Source organism: Nicotiana tabacum, chromosome 3 (assembly GCF_000715075.1).
Source record: "Nicotiana tabacum cultivar K326 chromosome 3, ASM71507v2, whole genome shotgun sequence".
Lineage (NCBI taxonomy): Eukaryota > Viridiplantae > Streptophyta > Magnoliopsida > Solanales > Solanaceae > Nicotiana > Nicotiana tabacum.
In genome coordinates this window covers 10,191,189-10,202,033 of record NC_134082.1, presented here as the reverse complement: position 1 = coordinate 10,202,033, position 10,845 = coordinate 10,191,189, and positions in this window count along the sequence as shown.

Genomic DNA, 10,845 nt, shown 5'->3' with positions numbered 1-10,845 from the left:
CCTCCCTCCTCAATCTGTGAAGTGTTCGTTCAATTTCGGGATCAAGAGGAAGGAGATTATTTGCGCTTCTACTTCTTCGCATTCAAGAAAAAAAAACCTGTATTGGCACAAACAAAGTGATCTGAAAATTAAAACTTGAATAAATAAATAATAAAAGCTCAACTCAATCAAGTAGCTAATTTCTAAGTCCCCGGCAACGGTGCCAAAAACTTGTTGCGACCAAAAACACTTACGCAAGTGCACGTGATCGTCAAGTAATAGAGTAGTGAGTAAAGTATCGTTCCCATGAAGACTTATGATTAACTGTTGACTAATTCAAACTCAATTAATTTGTCTATTCAAGAGTTTTTTTTTTCACAAAATAGAGATGTAATTGTTTTACTACCAATTACCAAGCAATAATCTAACTAGAGCAATTAACCAAACAAATAACAATTTCGAGTAACAAACAGTAGGAGAGGATATTCCAGGGTCACAGGCTAATTAGCAATCGTGTTATGTTCTTAGCTTAAAATGACCAATCGATTTACTTGAATTGTTGATTGACATGGTTAATGTTACTCATAAGAATCTGTCGAGTCCTTACTTGCCTATTCAAGTTAACTCAATGCCTATATGTCTATGGAATTAAGATTAACAAGAATGCATTTACAATTCCTGTATTTCAACCAAGCAAGGCAATTGGGTATATGTCTATCCCTATTGCTAATCCGTTCCCCGAGGCCCAGGTTCAAGAACTTGCTCTATTTAATTCTATATGCAATCTAAAGTTCCCACTTTCGAGTTCAACTAAAGATTCGTAGATAGTATTTCACTGTTAGCTACTCAGCAAAATAATTAAAAGCAGAATTAAATAAATAACCCAATATGATAAACCAACTTTGTCAAATTAAACTTCAAACAACAACATTCATGTTTTACCCATGACCCTAGAACAATGGGTTTTAGCTACTCATACTAGTGTTCATCACAAATAGGTTCAATTTCATCTCAATTGGCAAAAACCAAGAGAAGAAAAGAAGAACTTGATGGTCAAATCTCCTCCTTGCCTCTTGCCTCTCTATTTCTTGCACTAGACTCTAAAAAACCTTTTTTCTCTTCCTTGGGCGAGCTAGACTTTATATAGGTTAAGTGAGGTTTCCTCTAGATTTCCAATTCTGCGCCTAAATAACTCTTCCCGGGTTTTGGACTAGCGCGACCGCGCACCTGGCCACGCATCTAGCCGCACACCTAGTCGCGCTAGTTGGCTGAGATTCTGTCATGGACGCGCTAAAAGGAGCGTGGTCGCGCACCTGGATACGCATGTCCTGTTCGGTGTTTCATCACTTCTGTTCCTCGTCTTCAAGCGTACTCAGCTCTGAGGGGTTTTTCTTGCTCCAAAATGGTTCCAATCACAACTGTTTAAGGCATCACCTAGGCTCCTCATCCTGCAATATATACAATTCACAATTAGAGCCTATTTTTCATCAATTAACCATATTATGATATTGGAATATAATCAAGTGGGAGCATAAACAATCGCCAAATTACCTAGATTTAACCTATTATCAGCTAGTCCTGGTTTAGTAATTAGTTTAGTCATAAGGAATCTTCAGTTCTTTTTAGTAGTAAATTCATTCATATCATAGACAATGCATCAGCAAACTCATTCTAAACTTTGGGTACATGTTGGAACTCTGTCTTTGTGAACCTTTTCCTCAATTCCTGTAGATGATGCAGATAAGGGAGTATCTTGGAGTTCTTAGTTGCCCATTTTTTTCGGACCTGATGTATAAGTAGGTCTGAATCTCCGATCACTAGCAGTTCCTGAATGTTCATGTCAATGGCCATCTTGAGCCCTAAGATGCAGGCTTCGTACTCGGCCATGTTGTTGGTGCATGGGAACCTAAGCTTGGCAGATACCAGATAATGCTGACCGGTTTCTGATACTAGGACTGCTCCTATGCCAACTCCTTTGAAATTTTCTACTCCATCGAAAAACATTCTCCAACCGTCATAGGATTCTACAATGTCTTCTGCTATGAAATATACCTCTTCATCATGAAAATACGTCTTTAGAGGCTCGTATTCTCCATCCACGGGAGTTTCAACAAGATGATCTGCTAGTTCTTGTCCTTTGATTGCCTTCTGAGTCACATAAACAATGTCGAATTCGCTCACCAGGGTTTGCCACTTGGCTAGCTTGCTAGTGGGAATGGGCTTCTGAAAGATGTACTTCAAAGGATCCATTCTTGATATGAGGTAAGTGGTATAGGCACAAAAAGAATGTCTCAACTTTTGAGCTACCCAAGTCAGGGCACAACAGGTGTATTCCAATAAAGAATATCGGGCCTCGTACGGGGTGAACTTCTTGCTGAGATAATAGATGGCCTGCTTCGTTCTTCCCGTTTCATCATGCTTTCCCAAAACACAACCGAAAGCTCCCTCCAATACTGCAAGGTAGAGTAATAGAGGTCTACCCGGCTCGGGCGGGACCAAAACTGGCGGCGTTGACAGGTATTCCTTGATTCTGTCAAAGGCTTTCTGACAATCATCAGTCCATTTGGTAGCGGCGTCCTTATTCAACATCTTAAAGATTGGCTCACAAATGACAGTGGATTGAGCTATGAACCAGTTTATGTAGTTAAGTCTTCCCAAGAAACTCATAACCTCTTTCTTGTTCTTCAGTGGTGGCAATTCTTGGATGGCTTTGACCTTTGACAGATCCAGTTCTATTCCTCGACGGCTCACAATGAACCCAAGTAGTTTTCCGGCAGGAACCCCGAATGCATATTTGGCGGGATTCAGCTTCAAGTTGTACCTTCTTAGTCTGTTGAAGAACTTTCTCAGATCTTCCATGTGGTCATTGGCTCTATTGGATTTGATGATGATGTCGTCTACATATACCTCAATCTCTTTGTGTATCATGTCATGGAAAATAGCAGTCATGGCCCTCATGTAGGTGGCCCCAGCATTCTTTAACCCGAACGGCATCATCTTGTAGCAATACATCCCCCACGGTGTAATAAAAGCCATTTTCTCCGCATCTTCCTCATCCATCCATATCTGATGATACCCAGCAAAACAATCAACTAATGACTACAGTTCATGCTTGGCGCAGTTGTCAATTAGAATGTGTATGCTCGACAAGGGAAAGTCGTCTTTCGGACTGGCCCAGTTGAGATCCCGGTAGTCGACACAGACTCTAACCTTCCTGTCCTTCTTCGGTACTGGCACAATATTGGCTAACCATGTTGGATACTCTACTACCCTAAGAACCTTGGCTTTGACTTGCTTGGTGACTTCTTCCTTGATTTTCAAACTCATGTCAGGTTTGAACTTCCTGAGCTTCTGTTTTACTAGTGGACATGTTGGATCAGTTAGCAGTTTGTGAGCTACAATAGATGTACTGAGACCAGTCATGTCATCATAAGACCAGGTGAATATGTCCTCATATTCCCTTAGAAATTTTGTGTACTCTTTCTTTTCTGATGGTGATAGATGAACGCCGATTCGTATTTCTTTGACATTTTCTGCATCTCCCAGGTTGACGATCTCAGTTTCGTCCAGGTTAGACTTAGGTCTGTTCTCAAAATCCTCAACCTCTTTAACAACCTCTTCTGGTATATCCTTTTCTTTTGAGTCCATATCCGTTTGTTGCATTGCCTCATCGCACGTCACAATCGTCGGTTCATCAAGATAAGTAATAGTAATGTTGTGTGAATAAAGTAAACAATAAAAAATAATAAGAGCAAGATTTATAAGAAACTAAAATGCTTTGATAATTTTTTTTATAATTGTTTTGAACATTGGAGCTCATATTTTAATATAAAAAATGCGGAAAGAAAGTCAATTAGCGAAAAAATAAAGATAATGCATGGTGCTTTGTTCAACCTTGCTACCCCGAAGCTTCCGGGCCCTGGTGGTTCTGATGGACCAATTGTTGAGGCGTGCCCCTCAGCTCATAGTTTGTATAGAAGGGCTTTCCTCCCCCTCCTCCTTGAAAATGACACAACAGTCCATATTATCATCTTTCAAAAACAAATTCCTCATCGCCTCTAGTGCTTCCTCTTCTCCCGATTTATCTATGACATTGGCGGGCTGGAAAGTCTATTCCAAGCGAGGTATTGGATGCTCCAGTGGGTTGTAGGGACTGCGCCATGGTGGCGACCAGTGGTTGAATTCCTCCCAAGTGTATTCATATCCCAAATCGAAAGTGGTACCGTGTTTCTTCAACTTGATAGGCTTAGCGATTCCTTGGAGATTCTTGCCAAGTCCCCTGCAAGGTTCGTATCCGCACCAATGTGATGGTAGGTTTCTCCGCCTATCTTCCTTCTTCCTCCGATTGCTGGGATGGTTTGGCAACTGTATATGGGATTTCTACCGTCGTCGTAAATAATTACCTCTTGGTGATTCCACTCGAATTTCATTGCTTGATGCAGGGTTGATGCCACAACCCCAGCGGCATGGATCCAGGGCCGTCCCAATAGCAAGTTGTAAGATGCTGGGACGTCTATCACTTGAAAATCAACGTCGAACCAAGTCGGTCCCATTTGCAGACACAAACTGATTTCCCCAATAGTGGACCTTTGGGATCCATCGAAAGCTTTGACATTGATGGCTCCATCCTTAATCTCATGCAGGCTCTTTCCCAGTGTTCTGAGAGTCACCAATGGACAAATATTGAGGCTGGACCCTCCGTCAATTAGGACTCTGGTGATGAAATGATCTTCGCACTACACAGTGATGTGCAAGGCCTTGTTGTGGCTTAGCCCTTCAGGTGGTAGCTCATCTTCGTGGAAAGTGATTTTGTGACTCTCCAATACTTGCCCCACCATGATTTCCATTTCTCCTCTAGTTATGTTGCTGAGTACATATGCCTCGCTCAACACCTTCAATAAGGCATTCTTTTGTGCATCAGAGCTTTGTAGCAGAGCCAAGATAGAGATCTGGGCTGACGTTTTGTTCAACTGATCAATGACTGAATACTCTTTGGCTTGTATCTTCCTCTAGAGATCATCAGGCCCGGTTTCAGTGACGGTTGGTCGTCTAGAGGCCTGCTTACTGGACTCGGCTAGGTGTTCTGGGGTATAAACCCTGGCGGTTCTTGTCATACCCTGTGCTGCAATTGCTTCTCCAGATTTGGTTTTCCCTTTCCTTCTCGCCTCAGCGGTGTAATCCCATGGTATGGCCTTTGGGTAGAACAGTGTTACGATTGTCATGGCCATCGGGATGGTTACCTTTGCCTTGGATGGTAACACAACCACTTCGAATGGTACAGGTGTCTTTGGAGACCCAAACTCGACCTTAATAGGTCCTGGCGTTTTTGCAGAAGGAGGTGCTTCGAACTCAAGTGGTATGGACTTGTCTACTTCAGCATTTTCAGAAGGCTGGATCTGGACCACAATCGGATTAAGTATGACCATTGGTTCCTTTGGCTCGTCACCTTTAGCGATTAATCCAATCGACCCTTTGGGATCCCACTCGTCCTCTAACTTAATCACGTGAATGCCCCCACCCTTGTGGTCGGGCAGAGGGTTGTTGCGGACATTCGGAGCTGGCTCCTTTGCTATGATGATCTTGTTGTCAACCAAATCTTGGATCTTATCCTTCAGAGAGCGGCACTCATCAATGGTATTCCCCTTCATGCCGGAATGGTATGCACAGGTTTTGTTTGGGTTGACCTATTGGGAGGGGTTTTTGGGGTTTATGGTAGGGATAAGGGTGATGTAACCAGCAGCTTTGAGCCTTTCATACAGCTGGTCGATAGGTTCGGCAATGGCAGTATACTATTTGGGGGGTCTGCGGTCGAAGTTTGGTCGGGGTCTAGGAAAGTTTTGGTGGGTGGGAGGTGGTTGATAGTGAGAGGGTTGAGTATTGTAGGCTTGATAGACATGTGCGGGTTGGAAATATCTGGGCGAAATGGGCTGGTATGTAGGAGGTGGAGGTGATTGGTAAGTAGGTGATGGAGCTTGATAGGAGGAGGAAGAGGTGGAGGTGGATGGACCTTAGATCTTGTGGACTATGATGAAGATGCCAGAGTTCACGAACTAACCTTTGGGGAGGGGAATAAACAAAAGGTAAAACAAAAAGGTAGCAAGTTAGTGTGGATTATGAGAAAAAAACGTTGCAAGATTTAAACACATAGTGCAAGAATATAAATCGTGTCCTAACTTGGGAGCTTCGTTGTGCCCGAGGGAGGCCTAGCGACAAGTTGATTTGGAGAACTTATAATGATAAATGCCTCATTTTATTGATAAAAATACGGCGGATCCCAAAACGACACTAAAATAGCAGAAAAATTAAATATTACTAATGGCCTTTGGCCTTATTACATTTTTAAAACAAAAGAAAAGACTCCTAAGTACTTGGTCCCAGAAGGACCTTCCCCAGACTCGGCATCTTTAGGTCCATCGAACAGCTTCACCAGCTCACGCAGTCCCGGCAGCAAATAGGCTCTAGCCAAGTGTCCTCTTTCATTTCCCTCAGCGTTCTGGCAGTTTTCAATCCTCTGGATGAACTTCATTTCCAATTCCACTAAACCCCGCTCCAAATACCCTAGTCGCTTGTTGGCGCTGACAGCCATATCTTTCCATTCTTCAATCAACTTTTGATAGGCTTCTTGAATCTCCCGGTGCTCACTTTCGCATTCCCGTATCCTCTTGCGCAATTGGTTGTACTTGACCTTTGCTTTAGCCTTTTCATCGATGATCCTGTGACCTCGAACAAACCCAGGTTGGCCCAGACCATTGTGATTATCCTCCAGCCATCCCGAATAGTATGGGGTGCAGCCAACATGGTATATGTCTGGCCCGATAGTATCTCTTCCCATGATGATCTTGCAATGCCACATATGCTGAGCTTGGCACTTATAAGGACTGTCATCAGCTTGGAAATCAACCCGGAAGTGACTCATCTTGTCGACCCTTGGTATAACTCGTTTATCATAAATACAAATACTATTTATTAGGAGACCAAAATAATTCTTTTCTGATGTGGAAGTTCAGACTGTGCTGCAATCACAAAGCATACTCAGACAGAACCTTGGCTCTGATACCACTTGTTAGGAATAAACCCCGTATAAATAATATTCATTGTATTAGTGATAAACGTGGAACACTAAGTTATGGTTAAATCAGCAAGAATAGAAATACAGCAATAATGACACCAAGATTTTACGTGGAAACTCTTCTGAATAGGGGAAGTGCTACAGTGATGTAGATTGGGAAGATGTTTATTCACTTGACATTCTACCATGGCATTCTGTCTTTTTCTTGGGCCTAATCTCATATCATGGTCATCCAAGAATTAAAATATTTTCTCCAAATCTAGTGTTGAAGCGAAGTATCGTGTAATTGCGCCTAATGCGGCTGAACAATCTACTCATAAGAACTTGCAGTCTCCAATTCCATAGCACACACGAATCACCATACCCGATCCCAACTCCGCCACCCAAATATCTAGCACATCTCTCATACATGATCATCCCACAAGGAATACTTCTAAAAACAATTCCGTGCCATATAGCAAAATTTGAATATCAACAGTCGATCAACTAGGAGAGTGCCGCAATACTAATGAAGTATCCATAAATTAAAACACATTGCTCCTCCTGAAATATGCACTATCATCAGGCCGCATCAATAGTAATATCATTTACCTAGTCATCCAAAACCATCCATGTTGCCTAAGAATTTTATGATTTTCCTTTCAAAATTGAACTGTGACCTCGCTCATGCAAATCTCCATCCCATACAACACAACACACATACCATGCCATCATATAAAAAATACGAGTACTTCATAATCCACTTCGAGTCACAAGCAGCTACATACTCAATTAGTCAAGGACCTTCCATTTTATTTCATCCAGGAGAAAATCACTATGTACCACATGCTCCTCACGCCAGTAGGAAATATACTCCTTGAACCGTGGTAGGATTTATTGAGATCTCTTCGAAACCCACTTGCACATAATTAAGCCATCAGAACTAAATTTCTCTAACTTAACCAAGCCACGCAGGTCACCAAAAACCCAAGAGCATTGCCACGAAACACCTATAAAGACTAGCCACATTATAGGCACCTAAAGAACTAATCATATTTGTTACCATGCTGATCCAACCTACTGCCAATCTGTCCTATTTCTCCGAGTTCCTTCTGAATTACAATAAAATTTATGCCTCTCCTCTCCATAATACCACAATCCTCAACCAAGACTCACCACACGAGACCCTAGCATAAAACCACACCGCCCTAAGACTCATAAGCCGCTGAATGCTCTCTTAAGCACCCCAAAAGCACCACAACCGAGATACCCACTCTGAAGTGACCTTATGTGAATTTAAAATTATTCATTTTACCTTCTTGATACTGAAATGTAGAATCCATAAGGATATAGAAATGTCACAAGTCCCGACACCATCCAATTTAACCCTCCGATTCTAGCCATGTACAAATTCGCGAAATTCCCAATTGCCACATTTAAATCTTGCATCCATTAGAAACATTCTTGAGAGTCTTTCACTATACTCAGATCTCAATTAAACCGACTAAACGAACCGAACGACTTGTGCCCCATTAGCACAACAACACCCAAGGAAGTAATCCACTCTTCTAAGCAACCGAGTGAATCCCTACCTCATGCATGCTACATCCTTTACAAATAACAACTCAACCATCCAATGTTTCTCATATACCTATAAAGCATAACACAACCCTTACCCAAAATTTTCTTTACTCGAGTCAACCTCGATCTCAACCTCTATAAGCCATAACTGATTCACCAGTATACCTCAAACTGAAACCAATACAACACATAACCGTGCAATCAATCTGTCGATAGCAGACTCCCCCACTTGGCTAAAAGCTAATGAATAAAGCATTTGATAACTTACAATAGCCACCCCTATACTAGCATAACATCGCAATAGGATTCAACTAAATCCTTCTTAAGCTCATGTAACACAAACCATATGATACATCAAATCATTTGCAAATCTCGCGTTCATCCTCGTAACAGTCAAGCCAACTTCCACAAGCGATCCAAACACAAATTACACTACATATGATTCACTGGTAAAAGAGAACTCTCAACAAAACAACATAGGGATCACACAACCTCAGGACATCCCGCAGGAGATAACCCACCCGCCTAGCCTCAAACTGACATCTTTCTATACCCTTCCACAGTCTTAACTATTACTGAACCACTTAATCTTCCTGAGTCTGAACTCAAATCGCGACATAAAAATCTACTCCACTCCTCGACCAAACATCATGAAAAGGATCATTCAACACACCCATAACTCGAGATTATATGTCAAATCAAGAAAGAAATCAAGCACCAAATTTACATCTCAATCAAACTCTTTTCATCCCATTTAAACCATCTGAATACTTCACGCAGTCACATCATACTCGTTACATAGTCATCCTACCACAAATTCTACCAATAGGGACACTACCGTACATATAAGTCCAAAAGCACATGCTCACATAATCGACATCTCTGTGCTCAAGCTACAATCAAAATCCAGCCTCAAGTCCTCCGGACTGGTCCATGATCAGCATACCAAAATCATATCTAGCACCTCATTCCTAGAATCATAAGCTGTCGATGCACAGTTGATACCGAGCGCTCGTGTGCGCATACGAATGCGTGTAAGGAATTCAAAGCATTACGCTTCAAGTTGAATCAATGTTGCACGATAAGGAAAGAAAGATGGGAAGTATATCCTAAATGCCATGTAGCCTCTCGAAGATAGGTATGGACGTCATCATATCAATCCGCAAGACTGTACTAGACACTTGCTCATGACTTGAAGAACCTATGAACCTAGAGCTATGATATCAATCTGCCACGACCCAAAATACAGTAGTCGTGATAGTACCTAACTCAACCCACTAGGTAAGCCAACTAATAACTAACCAATTTCAATGAAGTCAATAAAACAATTAAATAGAGAAGTTAACTGAATTTTTTACATTCCCCAAGGACTGGTAGTACAAATCATGAGCTTCTGAGAATAGAGTTTACAAAAATTGTGTGAAGTAAATATATCATCTGTTGAAAGGTACATAAACAGAATTCTATGAATCTAAGGCGACTATGAACAAGAGGCAGCTACAACCCGAACGCATGTACACCTTCAATGCTAGCTCCCGCTATGCACATCAACATCAACATCCGAAATCTGCACGCAATGTGCAGGAAGTGTAGTATAAGTACAACCGACCCCATGTACTTAATAAGTAACAAACCTAACCTTAGGTTGGAAGCAGTGACGAGCTAGAACATAGGCCGGGTCCAACACCAATAACCAATAGCAGTTCATAACAGTGTAAATCAAGTAAATAAAGAAGTAACTCAGAGATAAAGTACTCATCCTTTTCATAGTTTTCCAAAACAGTTATGTTTTTCAAATATATTAGTGAAAACCCAAATCCTTTACCGAAATCGTAAAAAATATGAGTAAGTTTGAAAACTGTCTTTTTCCCAAAAAAATTTCATCAGGTAAATGTTTCATTTTCAGATAGCATGAGGAAAGTATCTTTATGCCTACATGTCAAGATACAGGTAAAAATCATGAATGTCACCAAAACCGGGCAGTAAAAGGAAAATGCATCTCTATGCATGTATCTCAAGTACGTATGTCAAATGCAATGCCTCTCAGTGATGAACTCATGCACTCACACTTTTAGAGTACTCAATATCACTGTCTCGCATTCCGTCTCACTATGCTTAATGCTCATCACACTCAATCACTCAGCACTATACAATACTAGTTGCGTCATGCAACCCGATCCACATATATATATATACATAGTTGGCTGCGCCCACTGGGGGTGTATAGACTCCGGAGG